The sequence below is a fragment of the Bombyx mori genome, chromosome 18 (genome assembly GCF_030269925.1).
Source record: "Bombyx mori chromosome 18, ASM3026992v2".
Classification (NCBI taxonomy): domain Eukaryota; kingdom Metazoa; phylum Arthropoda; class Insecta; order Lepidoptera; family Bombycidae; genus Bombyx; species Bombyx mori.
In genome coordinates this window covers 4,194,365-4,213,456 of record NC_085124.1, presented here as the reverse complement: position 1 = coordinate 4,213,456, position 19,092 = coordinate 4,194,365, and the positions used below count along the sequence as shown (strand labels likewise).

The following is a 19,092-nucleotide window of genomic DNA, read 5'->3' as shown; positions in this document are numbered from 1 at the left end:
AAAATCATTTCCCGTCGTGTTTCTAAAGAACATTTCTACTACTAGTGCTACGTAATGAACCTTGGCAAGTATTTTTTTTTGTAACTCGATAAGTAATTAAAACATGATACATCCAATTCTGTCGAAACATGAAACTTCTCCAGGCCCTTCAAAAGAGGCCATCAATCATAGATGAACCCAGTAGCCTCCGAAATAAAGTATTAAAAACCCATTAAGATCAAACTTTAACATTTCATCGCCATTATAGAATCGAGTTTCTAAAGATAAGCTTACCAAGTAAAATCCTTAAGAAACTAACGATCCGAATATAACTGACGAATACAAAGAGAGATAAAAATAACAAAGTAACCTATGCTGTGTGCCTGTCTTTTAAATTTTGCCGAAACTTTTGTGGGGGAGCGAAAAGCTATTGTATTTTCTACTTTACAACCTTGAGATAAGGCGCAACGGTTCAAGGTTGTTTTGAACAAGGCTATTGAAAATTTATTCTAAGTACGCGTGGATGTTTGATGGTTACTTATGGTACTGCTTTTCAGGTACGAACCGATTTAAAAAGAACTTTCTGTCTTCGCGACGAAAGTGTAATGTTAGGTCTTGTGTAACTGGATATTTGTGTAAAGTACATGGGCGTACAATGTAAAAGATATAGTATTTTTTGCAGTGTAAACGAGTGTTTATTTTACTATGGTGTTAACATGAGATGTTGGTAGAATTTCGGGGATGTTCGTGTTTCTTTATGGTTTTTAAAATCGTCGGTTTGTTGTCGTTGTCTCAAATGGTAACAGACAGCATATTTCACTTTCGTATTCATGATGATATTAAGGTCATAAGATGTCTTTTCGTGTTGAAATAATTCATGTAGAGAAATAGAAAAATAATACTATTTTTCTTGTGATGAGGTACCGGCTCCCGAAATCAAAGACTACCTACTGAAAAATAAAACTGATGATTCCTAACACGAAGTCACTAAATAGAAGGTTTGAAAAATTTTAATTCACTAGTGAATGCGTTTGACGCGGAATGGGTTAGCAAGAGCAGTGCTTCGCATAATCTACCACCGCATCGGAATCGCGACTCACTGAGAAGATCCGGCAAGAAACTCAGGGGGCTGGCTGCATTGCATGCGTTATTTTACCAGAGTACTGTATCGCTCGATACAGCTCACAGAGTCAGTAAGCTGAAGTGACAGTGGGCTGGTCACATATGTCGCAGAACCGATAACCGTTGGGGTAGATGTGTTCTGGAATGGAGACCGCGAACCGGCAAACGCAGTGTGGGACGCTCTCCTGCTAGATGAAGCGACGACCTGCGCAGGGCAGCTGGCAGTAACTGGATGCGTAGAATGAAGATCGGGTTCAGTTGCGAGCTTTGGGAGAGGTCTATGTCCAGCATTGGACTGCCGCAGGCTGATGATGATGATGACACCCTAGCTACACACTTGTGAATCTGGATATTGTGAAGTACATATTAATAAAGTCAATAAAGATCTTTAATATTGAATTAGGGCGTAATGTAAATCCACCCCGATTATTTCCATCATTTTCCTACCTGTTTTTGACGCGAATCATTCACGCGTTCCGGTCTGAAGAATGAGACAACCTTTATATAATGTAATAGTAGATTCATCGAAGCACTGCTCTTGCTAGGGCTAGTATTAGCAAGTCCCAGGCTAAGCCGCGTAACCGGCGTGTAGTTTGAAACGATTAGGCAAGAAAAAAAACTACAATCTAGACTTTGACTTCATTCCTCAAACTGGGTGTTGGAACTCGCATTGTTAGGAGTCTAGGCTCCGGCAACTTCGCACCAGATAGACCGTGAACTCGTTCACCAATCGCAGCAATAAAAAAAGGGTATAGCATCTATCAGCTTCCGTAACCGGAACTTATTTCAGAGATGTCCAACAAAATATGCAAATACATTCCAGATACGAGACCCAACATTTTTTTCCAAGATTACGTATTGTTTTTATGAAGCCGGATGTGGTATTTTCTGAACATATTTCGGATGGACTCGACTATCCGAGACACAGAATAGATGAAGCCGTAACACAAATTCGTTACGACATATTATTATTATTGTTATATGTATTTGTTTTATGGTTGTTTTCCAGAATTTTATCCACTTCCAATAAAATAAAAAGACAAAGAGTTTTATTACCATTATCGCATTTTATTAACATATTTGTGTTTCAAAACATACGTGATTTTTAATATATATAGTCGTGTCAAAAAATCAAAAGAAAAAAAAGAAAAAAATTGAATTTTACTGTAGGCAGCGGCTTGGCTCTGATCCTGGCGTTGCTGAAGTCCATGGGCGAAGGTAACCACTCACGATATGGTAGGCCTTCTCATCTGCCTATAAGGGCAATAAAAACAATAGATGTAGAGTTTGAAATAAAAATATCAGAATTGTTTTCAAGAATAAATTTGGTCTTACTGTTCCGAATCGATTCTGTGCCACATTTGATTGTCCAGGGGTGGATTTAGCACGGACCGACGAGCGCATTCTGCACAGAGCCGGCCAGTGATTTATGATGGATTCCGAATGCGGCCCACTCGGCCTTCGACATATTTTTCGCATTACTCGAATGAAAGAAAAAGCTATGGTATAGTGCAGTGACGCGTGCTGGTTCCGAGATTATGTGCTGTCATATACTGGTCTGTAAAACTACTGTTTTATAGGCAACTTAGAGCCTCTTACACGTACGCAGCTGTTGAGGCTGGACACAAAGCAGGAACGTGAAAATTGCAAATTTACTCGTACACTTAAACCTGTGTTTTTTTTTTTTTTTTTTTATTGCCTTTGTAGGCAGACGGGCATACGGCCCACCTGATGGTGAGTGGTTACCGTCGCCCATGGACTTCAGCAATGCCAGGGGCAGAGCCAAGCCGCTGCCTACAGTGTATCTAAATACATCATTTTTTAATGTCACTGACCGCTAAAGATTTCAATTGTATTTAAAAAAATAATACATAGATGCACATGTTGCTAAAACAACCTTTTAAAAGCTTTGGGAGGATTGTATTAATGAACATAACGATCATTTCAAAATGCGACCACGAGATTCAGCTTAGCTGGGAAAGTTAATAATTTTAACAAAACCCTTTTATTTAAATTGATCCCAATTCTGATTTTGATTAAACGAAAAATTGACAATTTGGAGGTAGCGTTTGAAATTAGATAAACTTTTAACGAAAGAATTTCTTGCTTTTAAAATATCTGATGAATTTCGAAATACTTTGGAGTCAGAAATGTTTTAAGATTTTCCAATAAAACTAAATGTCTGGGGACAGACTGAAAGGGTTTATTAATCTTCGTTCTACGAAGAGAGGTCAACGTATCTCAGTCCTGTAATTTTAAGAAATTATTTTACTTAAAGTTGTGCTTCATTTTAAGGTAGATATTACAAAATTTTGTGTTGATATTACCTACTGGAATTAGAAGCTGTATTTGAAAAATAAATTAAGCCATTGTATATAGATTTGTTCACTGTACTTTAAGTTTCATTAATGAGATGCATTGAGTTCAAACTTTGTACAATTTCTGACACTTCGGATATGTTTTTTTACCAACAGATAAAATATAATAATGTGCGATAGTTGGCGTAGTTTTGATAAATGCATTTTTTTTTTATTGCTTAGATGGGTGGATGAGCTCACAGCCCACTTAGTAGGCCACCACCTATAGACATCTACAACGTAAATGCGTCGCCCACCTTGAGATGTAATTTCTGAGGTCTCAAGTATAGTTACAACGACTGCCCCACCCTTCAAACCGAAACGCATTACTGCTTCACGGCAGAAATGGGCAGGGTGATACCTGCCCGTGCGGATTCATACATACTTATGTGGACATAGGTCAAACATATAAAAAGGTATTTACAACTACATTAATTCATTGTAGTTTTTCTGCCTTCACTTTTGTTAGTGCCTGATGCAACAGCGACCATAGCTTAACTAATAAGAAACTCTTCTTCAAAATCAATTTCAAATTTATTTATTTTTTTGAGTTTTTAGGCAGACTACCATACGGCCCACCGGATGGTGAGTGATTACCGTCGCCCATGGACTTCAGCAATGTGAGCGGCAGAGCTAAGCGGCTGCCTACCGCTTAATAGTCTCCACAAGCCTCATTTGAAGAAGAACATGTCATAGCGCTCGGGAAACACCGTTGAGGGGAGCTCATTCCATAGTCGGATGATACGTGGCAAAAAAGATCTCTGGAAACGCACTGTGGATGACCGCCATGGCTCCAGGTAGTATGGATGAACTCTACTCCGGTGGCGGACGGTACGATGGTAAAAACGAGATGACAATTCCGCAGAGCACTCCCCAAACTAAACATAACGAAATAAGTACATACTGTTTATATATTTAAAACACGAACATTAATGTATTTTAGCATTGCTTATAAACCCATTAACAGCTATGAACATCAAAAGCAATGTAGAAAGTTTAAATACAATGCGAACTCGCCCTGAACCGCTTTTGAAGCAAAACGTATTAAAGTTGCGGAAACTGCACGTGAATACGTTACTAGAATTCTGATATTTGTTTGATTAAATACGTAACTTTTGCTTTTGTGAATGCACGAAGAGAATTGAGGTAGATGTATGTGTATTTTGATTTAATGAATAATGATGTATCTTTAAATACGTGGGACTTCTGATGTGAGACAGCTGTTATACACAAAAAATCAGACTTCTTCAACCTTAAGGTGGGTGGGGTGGTAACATTCATGATGAGATTCCTATAGGCCCGATAACCTCAATTAAAAAACATGACATAACCATTTTAACTGTGTTAGTCTTCTGAAGGTGTCTTGGTTGTTGGATTCCGGCTGAAAGGATTTTTTTTTTGGTCAGGAGGAAATCGCCGGACTCCCACCCTGCACTGGGGATGGCGGGCGGGGTATGTCGGAGTCGAACCGACTAAAACCTCCTGTCGCTCAACAACCCACGTCCGAGCCTCTGAGACAGAACTTATGAAAAGGCAAACAGGGAAGAGTGAAGCGTTTAGTGCGGAGCACATCTCTCCCATCACCCTCCCCCTCGGGACGCCGGACCGGCGGTCGTCGGCGCCACGACCACCAGCCCTCTCGGTCGGCAGGCTGTCCGAAGCCCGCCTAGATGGCGCCGGTTAGTGTTAGTTATCCTACGGAATACCCCGCTGGGTCAGATCCAGCGTGGGTCGAGGATAGCCGGCCTTCCATCACCCGGATGCTCTTGCGTAAAACGCGTGCAGAGCAGCTGCACGTCGTCTTCTTAGGCCCCCTTCACCGGTCCCCAGACCTACATATGAAGGGGACCCGCGACTAAAAGGCTGAACCGATTTTGATGTTTTTATTGTTTGTGTTTTAGTGAATATCTGAATATCTGATTTAAATATACAGTGGGTTGTGGGGGTTGGCGCCGCGATAAGATTTTGTGATACTATTACTCTCTTATTTACAACCTGGGCCTGCTAGTTACTTACAAATACCTACATATATATATTATTTAATCCATAAAAGGAAAGTGATAAAGACCAAAGTAATAAATTAAAAATAATAAACGCCAGATTAAACCAAAATAGTTTTAATTGTGTTTACCATTCGCAAAAACCAAAGTAAACATTAAACAAATAATTATTTTATGTATTGTTCCTCTCGTATCCGATTGCGAGATACAAAAGGTACAATAAACAAACTGAACATAGAGAGAGGGCTAAACAATGAAACTAGGAGAATTCAATTCACTCAACGTTCGTCCCAACAAACTTGATACACATCAAACCGCTACACTTATCAATTGAAAGCAGCCCGACAGTGATTCCTTTCCGTTCTTCCCCTGAGCGAATCGCAAATTAACAGCGTAATCACTTGTTGCACTGCTATTGAAAGTCAGCTCTACTGTAGTTCTATTATAGTCGTATTTTATATGGTGATTGAAGGAACTTATGACGTTTTTAGTTTAAATAAGACGGTCTTCATTGTGAAGTTCTCTACTTCGTTATTAATTGCACAAAGTGCATTTCCTAGTAAGTTCAGTTTAAACATGAAAGTTTCGTAAAACTTTCTGAAGTTTCTTTTGTTCGACTATAATTTTTAATTAGATTTGTTTGTAGGTTTGACTCTCTTAAATAACGCAAAAGCTACAACGCGTGGAGTCGAATAGGTAACTTCATGCTTTATTATACTCATATCGAAAACAATTATGTTGCGGTTAACTATACAAATTAATATGTTTAATAGTTACGTGCCATAGTTAGATAAGGTTGGTACTATAGTTTAACCTTCAGATACAGCCCATGAGTTTCTTGCCGGATCTTCTCAGTTGGTCGCGTTTCCGATTCGGTGGTAGATTCTGCGAAGCACGGCTCTTGGTAGGGTTCGTGTTGGCAACGTCATAAGGTTTGAGCCCCGTGATCTCACCTACTAGTTAAGGCGACGCTGATATAGCCTCTCAAGCCTATCAGCTTAGGTAGGAAAAAAAAAACTATAGTTTCGCGCCGTAAAATAAATGCCTACAGATTAAGTATAATAAAAACTGGTCATTGTTGTGACGCGCCATTTCGCTTAAACAGTTTTGCCGCGCGCCTGTGCTCGGCGGTACAAGCGGACGCATAAGTGTAAATCATTCATTAATTACGCACACTATTACAGGTTTTACAGTGAAAGCCCTGGATTTACGAGGGTGTCATCACCATACAGGGCTAATTGTGTTGCGGTGAGTTATGGACCGAACCAGACGTAATAATATCTTAGTTTGAGAACCCTTTTTTTATTGCTTAGATGTGGTGGACGAGCTCGCAGCTCACCTGGTGTTGAGTGGTTACTGGAGTCCATAGACATCTACAACGTAAATGCGCCATCCACCTTGAGATATGATTGTTCTAAAGTTTCAAGTATAATTACAAGGGCTGCCCCACCCTTCAAACCGAAACGCATTACTGCTTCACAGCAGAAATAGGCAGGGTAGTGGTACCTACCCGTGCGGACTCATAAGAGGACCTACCACCACTAAAAACGCAAATTATAATTTTGCGGATTTGATTTTTATTACACGATGTTATTCCTTCACCGTGGAAGTCAATCGTGTGGACATTTATTGAGTACACATTATGAGCCTATAACACTCCATTGCTGGACATAGGCATTTAAGGGCTGTGAGCTCGTCCACCCATCTAAGCAATAAAAAAAAATAAAAAAATAGGCGACTAAGAACGAACTGGGCAGCCGTTGAAATGCATGAAACAGACGACAAAAAACGAACCGACCGGGATCATTCAGCATGTTTTATACATTTTTTTGTTTACATAAAAATACGTTGTATTTGGTATGAAGCGCTTCCAGCGGGGTATTCCAGGACACCAGCGGCACCGTCTGGGCGGCCCGACGGGCTGCCGTACCGAGACGGCCGACGTTTCAGAGCCTTCGATTCGCCTCGAAGGCTCCGTCGGCTGGGCGTCCTTGGGGTGAGCCGCGCCGTCTGGTTGTAGTGTTGACCGCGGTAACCCCCCTACCTCATCCGGGTTTTGACCTCGGAGGGGATCGGACGTCGGGTGTAAGAGTGCAGGGGAGTCGTTTAGTGGGTGGGTCCTAAAATCCTTGGGCCCGCGGTCTGCTCACAACACCATGCAGATCGTTGAGTCTCACATACCCCGCGCGCCCCTTTTGCGCGGGGACCTCGTAGGAGGTACGGCCCTCTACCAGAAAAAAAAAAAAAAAAAGGTATGAAGCGCTCACGAAATGCGCAGTGACAAATATTATTTGATTCATAGTTACATTTTTTTGAAGTGAAACTGCTTTAGGATCGTTGTGATTTCAAACTCGATGAAACGAAATGAAATGCAACGAAAAAATAAGTGTGGCGCGATTGGCTTGCCGAAGCGGCTCCGAGCGGCGCCGACAAATCACGAAGCGCTCCACACGGTCTCGCGTCCTCGACTACTTCAGAGTGTTTTTTTGACGTCCGTGCACGCTGTCGTGGCTCTCGGAGTGCCCTGAGATACTTTTATTTCTATTTAGTCTGTTATCAATAGGAACGTAAATTCAACAATTCCTGAATCGCAGTTTCTCTTGCTAACTCATATTTACCTGGCGTAGGGATATCGTGACTATGCAGGCGGTTCCCCCAGGGTGAGGCTGCTCCATTGCACTGCGGAATGGTTGACCCTTGCGATTATTTTTATTTTTTATAAGTTTCACTTTTACCGTGTGTGACTTGCACACACACATTTTTTTATTTAAACACTCACTTATTGTTTTAAAGTTTCGGGGCTATCTATATTTTACACATTATTCTTCAACAACTATAACTATGATCTGGGCGGGCTGTCTACCAAAATATCCGGACCCTATGAAACGTCAAAATAATTGTAAAAAATCTTTAAATAGCACTGGGCATATTTTGCTATCCGTTTAAATATCTCTATTGGAACTACGTCAACACATCAATGTTGACAGACATAACATTACATGAAAAGATATGGATGATCCATACCGCGAACAATTCAAGTACTCACGAAAGCAAGCAGGACGGCGTTGTACGAGAGTGTAACACGAGACCTCCATTAGTCCTCCGACTTGTTACAGATGGCGCTCAAAACGCTTGTGACGAGATAATGGCCGCGAAATTTCGCTTTTAATATTTTCCGTCTCTTAATTACGTTATGAATGATGTCACATAGGATACCGTTGTGCCCGGACAGCCCATTTTAATGATTACGGGATCTACTCTCGTGCTGTTTGAGAACAATGTTGTTACGTAAACAAAAGTCATTTTTTTGTGCTGCTGTAACTTTGGGTGCAGTAATATCGAAAGAAAAAACAGTACAATTTCGTAAAATTTGAAGATTATCAATCATTATTTGCGCAACCGCCTGTCTCAGCTATAAGCGAAATGATGAATATTTAATACTATTTGAATATTACTATTTCTCATTAATTCATTGAAAAAATAATTAATTAATTGTCAGTAAGTTCGGTTTACGGACGATAGTTTTACTTAATAACGTCAGTGGCAGAACTATTCGAACTGTTAGCTCTGACGTCAGGCTAGAAGAGAGATAAATGTGTCACAAGCCAACATTTGGGCCGATCATGCTTCTATCGCTTTTTCCGCGCTCTCGCTTGCACGTTCAGGCTCAAGTGGAACGTGACACTTTTTTGTGCGTGCAGCCGGTGGTCATTGATTTATAAGGCGTTATCACGTCAAACAAAAAAATATTCTTCTCAGTCGTACACTCCTGGCGGAGAGGTCGTGGTTACGTATGTCTTAATGTTTGGTTGCGGCCTTTGAGAGGCTTCTCCATCTCTCTCTATTTGTGGGGGTTCGTGTACACTCAGTAAGGGAACACTTCGTAGATAACTTAACCAAGTCTGTCCACCTTGTGGATGATCGGCTGCGAAAGCGTCGACCGTCTACTCTTCCCTGAACCACTAAACGTTCCAAGCTTTCATTACGAATGATATGTCCAAACATATTAAGGATTCGCAATTGCACAATCGACGAAAGCCTTTGTTTGATTTGGAGCTCTTTGAGGATGGATACATTAGTGCGGTGAGCACTGTGAGCAGTCCATTTTATCCTCAGCATGCGTCTCCAGCACATCTCAAGGGCGTCCATCTTTTTACGACATTTTTGATGAATCGTCCATGTTTCTGCTCCATATAGGAAAATTGGAAATATTAAGCACCTCATCAAGCGAACCTTGGTGTTTTTAGTTTTTTTATTTTTTTTTTATTGCTTAGATGGGTGGACGAGCTCAGCTCAGAGCTTGAGATATAAGTTGTAAGGTCTCAGTATAGTTACAACGGCTGCCCCACCCTTCAAACCGAAACGCATTACTGCTTCACGGCAGAAATAGGCAGGGCGGTGGTACCTACCCGTGCGGACTCACAAGAGGTCCTACCACCAGTAATTACGCAAATTATAATTTTGCGGGTTTCACTTTTATTACACGATGTTATTCCTTCACCGTGGAAGTCAATCGTGAACATTAGTTGAGTACGTATTTCATTAGAAAAATTGGTACCCGCCTGCGGGATTCGAACACCGGTGCATCGCTTTCAACACGAATGCACCGGACGTCTTATCTTTTAGGCCACGACGACTTCGAAAGCCGATTGCGTTATGCGGCGATCTTTCCATGTTTTTGTGAGCTATAAGCAAAAAAATATGCTGGTATTGAAAAATAAATTGTTCAAACCGACGTAAATTCAATAGAAACTTTTTAACGAACACCATTTACTGTAGAATCGAATTGTACTAAATTCGTTACTGCAACGCAAAATGTCGTTCTATTTTATACAGAACAACCCCGGGCTCTTGTAGTTAGGGACATGCCTGAACACGTCTGTAAACAATCAATATGCTAATTCATTTAAACCGGTCCTCAGGTGGCCAATGCCCGATACATACAGATTTGGTTGTACCGTATCTATTAAGTGGATTTTACATATAATCAAGGCTGATTTGTGTATTGCACGCTTTAGTAATACAGGGACTGACTTTAAAATTAGGTTTAAAATTAATAAATAGTGTTAATCGATATTGTAATGTTAGTAGGGAATCAGTCACATTATATTCTGACGTTCATTAATACGCTTTTATTATCTTCAGACGTATGTGTGTTAGTGCCTATGTAACGGAATCTTTGAACATGATTTTGACTCCCTTCAAAACGTCGGATTAACTCGAAATTTGGCATACTCATTAAGGACCGATGACAATTCAATGTTAAAAAACAAATAGAAAAATGAAAATACAAAATTAAAAATAAACAATAGTTTAAAAAAACTAACAAAATACGCTTTTATAGAAAATAGAACTAAAAATAGAAAATAAATTTGAATTAAAAATAGTTTAAGAAAAATGATTTTATTGCAAAAAAAGCGTGGGGTGCATATCAGTAGTTATAAATATTTTATGAAGAGATATGAGTAGAAAGGCTATTTTGATAATATCCCGAAAAGCACCCCACGCTTTTCAATTAATGTGCTTTTTTTTATAAATTCATCTTAAAGTGGTCGTGAGGAAGCATAATTGGGATATAATAATACATTTTAAATTAATTGTGATATTATGACAGTGCATCGTTTGTTAAATATGAAAAGTTCAACAAAAATGTCTACGGTAGGACATCAGTAGTCTGTTTTAACAAAATGCACAAAGGTCATAAAACTTTATTACCGGCGTGGTCGTTCCACGCACCCATCGCTTCGGTATGTTTTTTTTTATTATTTCTATTTCACGCACGTGCCGGCCATTTTAAATCCAAATGTAATTGAGAGTTATGTAAATGTCTGCGCCTCGGTCAGCCTGTCTGCCATTTGCGAAGTAAGCCACGCCGTGTTTTGTGGAAATAAATAAATTTGGTAGCATTGTAAACATGAAAAACTTTTTGGCCGGATTATCGACAATTCATATATATATCTCGCTTCAAACTAATTAATGACACACCACCACTTGCCTATTTCTGCCGTGAAGCAGTAATGCGTTTGGGTTTGAAGGGTGGGGCAACCGTTGTAACTGTACTGAGACCTTAGAACTTATATCTCAAGGTGCGTGGCGCATTTACGTTGTAGATGTCTATGGGCTCCAGTTACCACTTAACACCAGGTGGGCTGTGAGCTCGTCCACTAATCTAAGCAATAAAAAAATATATTTAAAGTTGTGCCTGACACAATGTGATTTAGATGCTTTCATTTCGTCACATTTTTTTTTTTATTGCCCTTGCAGGCAGACGAGCATACGGCCCACCTGATGGGTAGTGGTTACCGTCGCCCATGGACTTCAGCAATGCCAGGGGCAGAGCCAAGCCGCTGCCTACCTACCAATGCCAAGGCCGCTGCCTACCAATGTTATTCCTTGCCTCACATGCAAGGAATAACATTGTAAATCATATTTAGTTAAAACTGAGTTGCAATTGTTATTCCTTGCAATGCCTATTGATTTGGGGTTATAAAATTTGAAAAAAGAATGTCATTAAAAAGGGAATAAAAATATTGAATACAGATAAATTCGTTCGGATAGAATTTAGTTGAACATAATTCTGCACAAATAGAACATAAAACAAGTGTATATGGGCGCAAACGCCACTGTTGGCAATAATTAACATAATAATATATTATTAATTTATTATTAGCAACAAAACTTATTCTACTATATTTAATAATTAGCAGACACTGTTTTGATGTGAAAATGTTCAGAATATGTTTAATGTTTATATTATTGTTTAAAAACACAAATGACTTTATAAATGATTAAATATGAATAAAGCATAAATATTAATAATAATTTATATTATAATTAACAGTACTAATAATTTAATTAAGTATTGTAATTGTTATGCAATGATGTTGTTGGCGCCATCTATTATTAGGCTGGATAATAACAATGTTAGTTAATATTACTTAAAAGTAATTCATGAAAAATAAATTAAATGTGAGTCATGTAAAATCACTAAAATATGTATTTTGGATATTAAGCTATGTTTTGTGAATTGTTTCGCAGTAATTACATTTGTTTGTATAAAAGAAGTTGTAGTTGCTATAACCAACACAAAATGGCTAATTGTGTAAAAACCACTGAATAACTCAGGCGTGGCTTTTTGTTGTAAACAAGTAATGTTAAAGTTTTATAGAATTGTATTGTATTTTCATTGTAAAAGAACTTATGTGTGTAAATCCTGGCTTAACGCCGACATGTACAACCTCAACATTTCTTCCGATACAAAGTAAAGGCAATGAATGCAAAACGAGTTTAGAACAAAGAACCCGAAGTAAACAAACGGAAATTAATTTCATGAAGACGCAACGCAACTAAAATCCATAATTCAACAACATTATCGCGAATTTCCGGACCGCTGGTCTCTTACGACCGATTTACCTGCAACTCCATGAAAGCCTTCGTCGATTGAATAGCCCATACATATCCGTATAACCGGGGATCTTTGAATACTGGTTGATGTTTTGCCGACCATTTCAGTATGAGCTTCCGTGCTTTCTTGGAACATGAGCATTTCCATCCGAAAGGGAGTAAGGGAGGGGCGATGAAGTATCAAGTTGTATTGGATACATTTCCTATGTAGCTGAATATGACATGAGAAATGAAGTGGAAGTGGTGTGGAATGGATCTATCAGCGGCATTGGTTAGTCCAGTACGTTTTATCGGTTCGTCAGGTAATGAATATGCTCAATTCAGTTCCGATGACTGTCAATGTTCACATGAAACTCTGAATAATGTATCTGTAGTAGTCCTTGTATATCGTTAAACAAATATCCATGATCTTCAAATTAAGAGACCCGAGTAGCTCTATGATGCAACAAAAAATTTAATTAATTTAGTTTTATTGTTTAATTGTATATTGTGAATAAAATTATTTCCTTACATTATAAGTTAGATTAGTTTTTGTTATCGTGTTGTTTTGTCGTGTAGTTGTAAGGAACATTGTGTACAAATTCAGCACTTTATCTTGTTTGGTCGTGCGCACATGACTTATGTTGCAAGCCAGATTTTGTTTCTTTTTACTTGTGTTTTTAGGTATCTTTTTAGCTTGTGATGTGTATTGTGTGCCTAATAAAAAAAAAATTAAAAAAAAAAAAAAAAAAAATGAGATAGATAATAGCGACCGCGAACTGTGGGCAGCGTGGGTAGACCTCCTACGAAGTGGACCAACGACCTGCTAAAAATCGCGAGATCCGCTCGATGTGGGCTGCGAATAGCCGATCATTGTGGCGAATCTTGGGGAGGCTTATGTCCAGGAACGGACGGATGATGATGATAATGATGAATTATTTTTATGAATCTTGTAGTCATGTAACAGCTTCAATGATGAACGAATAAAGTAGACAGGCGTAAAAGGGCCTTAAGTTGGCGAGACTTGGTGGCGTCATATCGCGTGACAGGGATGAAACAGAGGCTTGGAATGGCGCAGGAGCCAGTGACGAGCGGTGGCATCTTAGTGCTATTGAGAAGTCAGAGACAGATAGACGTTGTTACATCGAAGTCACTTTAGCACCTAATACGATTTGTAAATATGTTTAGATGGATTATTCCTGTAGTAATTCGTGTTGACTAACGTCCTTTTTATTAAAATTAGTTTTAGAATTATTATCGTAGTGTAGCAAATATCAAATTGCACGATTAAAAAATTTCCGTAATCGCTGGCAATTTCTGCATTGGGATATTACAATCGTTATGCCATTCAGTGGAAATATCCATGTCTGCCTCAAGATTAATGGCGACATTCACATTGTGACATCTATGAACTCCTTTGCAATAAAAATTTAAGACGGGCGTTGCGTTCACTCGAAACCTTAGACTGCTTCTTCTACTTTCATTTACTCCACATTGTGCGGAGTTGGCGCATGATGTCCTCGTATCATTCATGCGTTCTGATTTGGCATCAATTTTACGACCGACCAACTGTTTGACCCGTCAACTCTCCTTGTGTTATATCTCCATATATCCAATGCAAAGTGCCATAGGAAGGGACTTTACAATTATTATTTTTATTGCCTAGATGTGTGGGCGAGCTCACAGCCCACCTAGTGTTAAGTGGTTACTGGAGTCCATAGACATCTACAACGTAAATGCCGCCATTCACCTTGAGATATAAGTTCTAAGGTTTCAATATAGTTACAACGGCTGCCCCATCCTTCAAACCGAAACGTATTACTGCTTCCGTAGAAATAAGCAGGGCAATGGTACCTACCCGTGCGGACAAGAGTCCTACCACCAGTAAATCACAAGAGGTTCTACCACCAGTAAACACAAGAGGTCCTACCACTAGTAATTCTTACTAATCACTATTTCTTCTTTTGGTGTTTCAGTTACTTTATTCGTTTATTTTTGCATTTTAATTTTATCATCTTAAAGATTTACACTAAAATTAATAATTTCACTCTAGATTTCGTGCGTCAGTAAACTTTCACCATGCATTGTGCGCGATAATGAAAATCTCCAAATACAAAAACCCGTTCCATCAGTCACGGATTCCACGAACGTACGACAATGCCATAATTCGTCCATTTCCGAGTTTCGCATGCCCAGGTCGTGTACGTGCATGCTACATTAAAATTCAGGTATAACACGAGATAAATCTTAACGCTATAGCCCGCTAGGGGACTGCGGGACAGGTGATGTTATTTTTGCCCCGGAAATTGGGCGGCCACTTTAATTTTGGATACATTACTTTGATACGCACGTCCTGAAGCGAGGATGGAGTTATAGAGGCGAGGACCATTAATTAAAACACGATCTAATTTAAGGAAACATAAAGCAGAGCTCGTCGCGGCATCGCATTAGTTTAGTTTTGATTTATATTACTAAAATTTTAATGAGTGGAAATGTGGTTTTTGTTTTGGTGTTGGTGTTGATGTCTTTCCAAAGTTATTTTTGTTCAAACGACAAACCGACAGAATGATTTTTGATTCATCATAGATTTTTTAATACATTGCGTCTCCAAAAAAATAAAGATAGATTAGCGACCCGCCCTCGCTTCGCTTCGGAAACTGTAATTTATTATTGATTTCTGCACTATTTAATGGATGTTATTATACATATAAACCTTCCTCTTCAATCACTCTATCTATTAAAGAAACCGCATCAACATCCGTTGCGTAGTTTTAAAGATTTAAGCATACATAGGGACAGACAGATATAGGGACAGAGAAAGCGACTTTGTTTTATACTACGTAGTGATGATTAATTGGAATATGGGAATGGTAAAATTAAATTTGAAAAAAAAAAAACTAAAATTCTTCGTAATGAATAATCGCTTAAAATTTCCCATGCATGCATAAACCGATCCTTCAACCCTTGGAAGAGTATCGGGTCCGGGTTTTTTACAAAAACATCATGCCACGCGCACACTTAACCGGAACTTCCTTTTGTCCGTTAAAATTGCAACACATATTTCTTTCATGGTTCGTTCTCAATGTTTGGAATGTTTAAATATGTTTTTGTTCGTATCAACGGAAGAACTCAAATTTACACCAGAGCTATAAAACTATTTAAAAAAATTCATAATTCACATATTATATTTATAGAGGATAGAAACATGAAAATTGGTTTGAAATTTGATGAAAAAATTTAATTGTAGGAAAACTAGACCCAAATTCTATTGGAAGCGGTATTTTTATAAGAATATAGTAAAAAGTGATTTAATCCAAAATGCAAGTTACGACATTTCCGTTTTCTCCCGAAATGTCCATATCCTCAGCTGTTTTGACGTTACCAAATCCCAAATAAGTTATCCGTTGTCCCCAAAATAACCCAGGTTATATCGTAAATGTAGTTTTATAATTAGGACTCGCAAAAACGGATGGAAATACTACATAGGCTTAGAACCCTATCAGAATATCTGAAGAGTGTTTCGTAAAAGCAACAGATCGCTTAGTAATTTTAGATTGTACGGAACTAAAACGTCTTGATAAAAAAAACGTGACCAGCGCGTCATCTTTGCGTGATGACGTCACTAAATTTAAAATAATAATTCTGTCGTTAACTAGTATTACAAAATTTCAGACTTTGCCTTGTAAGCAGAGTGGCGCAGTGGAAGCGTGCTGGGCCCATAACCCAGAGGTCCGTGGATCGAAACCACGCTCTGCTAATTTTTTCGCATTTTATTTTCATTTGTAATTCCAATTATGAGTATATAATATTTCTATTCCACTTAATTATGTTGGTTATACCTTTTTTTTATAATAGATTTAAGAGCTGGACAAATACGATTTTTTTATGTACTCCCCATTTTTATTCTGCGTCAATAAAATTTTATAAAACATAATAAACTTGATGCTGTTATAATTGTGAAAATTAATCGGGAATAATAGATAGAAAGAAAATTGACGAAAAACAAGGTTGAAATTCGAGAACAATCACGCTTGTGGTCGACAAAAAACAAAAACCATCACGCGCTTTTGTATGACGAATTCGCAGCGTTTATTCCCGCTAAATAGTCTGTCCTGATATTTCCGTCTGTTCGTATTCTAGAAATCTCCTCGTATAAAACAGTCCTTAGATCAGCTGCAGATTGAAATTAGGAATTGGTTACGTGTCGTTGCCTAGCAACAGAGTGACGCTGAACTTCGAACGACTCCGGATCCTCTGATAAGCTCTGAGGATCTTGAATTCGCTTTGGTAATACGTGTTGTTTCCTTGTGCTTAGAACAATAATGTTGGTGTTTCGTTGAATAAGTTTGCTTATAACTTATTAAGTTGCCGAAATTTGGTTACAATAAATTGATGCTTACGTCCACCCTGGCCGAGTGGTTATTGTAAACTGACGTTACTACTTGATAGCTGTCACCCTCCTTGCCATGAGGTCGAAAATTCTTTTGACGTGATAACGTCTTAAAAATCGATGAACACGTGCTGCACACATGAAAAAGTGTCACGTTCCGCCTGAGCCTGAGCGTGGAAGCGAGAGCGCGGAACAAGCGATAGAGAGGCACGATCGGCCCATGCTTTTTTTCCTACCTATTCTAGTAACCTCGAGGGGTTATTCTAGATTCGCCGAGCTTGTAGGTGAGCTCACGGGACTCAAACCTGACGACATTGCTAACACGAACCCTAGCAAGAGTCGTGCTTCGCAGAATCTACCACTGGATCGGAAACGCGACCAAGTGAGAAGATCCGGCGAGAAACTCAGTGGACTGTGTCTGTGAGTTAATCTACGAACGAGAACGAGAACGATGACGGGTGACCCATGCGTTGGCTTGTGACACATTTATCTCCGTTCTCGCGTGACGTCAGACCTAGCAGTTCGAATAGTTCTGCTAATGACGTTATCACGTAAAACTGTTGTCCGTAAACCGACTTTACAGACAACCAATTTAAATTTTTAAATCCATAACGGCTGGTCTTCTTGACCTGCGAAATAAGTTAGACTGTGGTACTTGTCCGCGTCGGCCATAATACAACCAGAAGTAATGCGGCAACTGCATCCTATATTTATAAATGCTTATCGCTGCGCACCGCCTAACATAACGCAACTGGTTTGGGGAAGCGCCAAATTGTATTTTTCCTGAAAATATTTCAGCGATTATGACCTCTAAATTCATTGAAATAAAGTTTAAAAAAGCTTGAGGTGCGTTAAATGTGGTTAGCTACCGAGTAGCTGTTTGCAATGTTTAATGTATATATGCATATGCAAAGGAATAGAATCGGAAATTGCGGAATGCACGAGGGCTTAAAAACATTAATTTATAAAAATCACACGATAATGACCTTTAACTCGGGAATGTTAAAGATTGAAATCGTACGGGATTCAGAAGTTTACTCTGTACAGTATTAATTTAATTACTTCGTTGACTGCGCAGTATTCATATAGAATTTTCGTTATTTTTTCCCTTGAGTAGAAATTATTAATAAATTATATTATAGACAACCACTTCAGAGCACGAACCTCTTCTGTATGCTTTGAAGCGAAATCAAATTACGCAAAATAATAAACCGCATACAATTTCTAAAAATATTATTATAATATCCATTATACTCGTATATACTGTTTAATGTATTTAATGTTTATTTCTTTTAGATATATTATAGAGATATATCTAGATAGCTTAGAAATATAAATTCAGCTTTTGTTAAGGCCAGTGAGCGATTGCAAAACTCGATCGCAATTAGACAACACTTAAGCGAGGACAAACGTTTCGAACTATTGAACAATTGAACAAATTGATGAACAATTGTGCAGTTGCAACTGAATAATTCTAATGACGAATCCTAATTTTATTTAGTAAACTAGCGACCCGCCCTCGCTTCGCTTCGGAAACATTAAATTTTATTATTGATAGGTGAAGCCGCGGGGCGAAGCTAGTCTAAAAAAGTAGCCTAAGGTACTCCTTATATCATCATCTACCTATCAGTGAAAGTCCCGTCAAAATCGGTCCAGCCGTTCCAGAGATTAGCCTGAACAAACAGACAGACAGACAGACAGACAAAAATTGTAAAAAATGTTATTTTAGTGTATATACCGTATATATATTCATATGCATGCAGTAAAAAGAGGCTATTTCAATATTAAAAACAGACACTCCAATTTTATTTATATGTATAGATAAAGGAACACTTATTGCGGCATAACTATATTAGTTAGA

At 38.7% G+C, this 19,092-nt stretch overlaps 1 protein-coding gene and 1 non-coding gene across 13 annotated transcripts in view; both read left to right on the top strand.

Moving 5' to 3' along the window:
- The window catches only part of LOC101741393 (uncharacterized protein CG43867), a 369,159-nt gene that overhangs the window by 193,264 nt on the left and 156,803 nt on the right, over window positions 1-19,092 (top strand). The window lies entirely within an intron of this gene.
- Window positions 16,527-16,598, top strand: TRNAM-CAU (transfer RNA methionine (anticodon CAU)). The gene has a single exon. It is a non-coding gene; the product is annotated as a tRNA-Met (tRNA).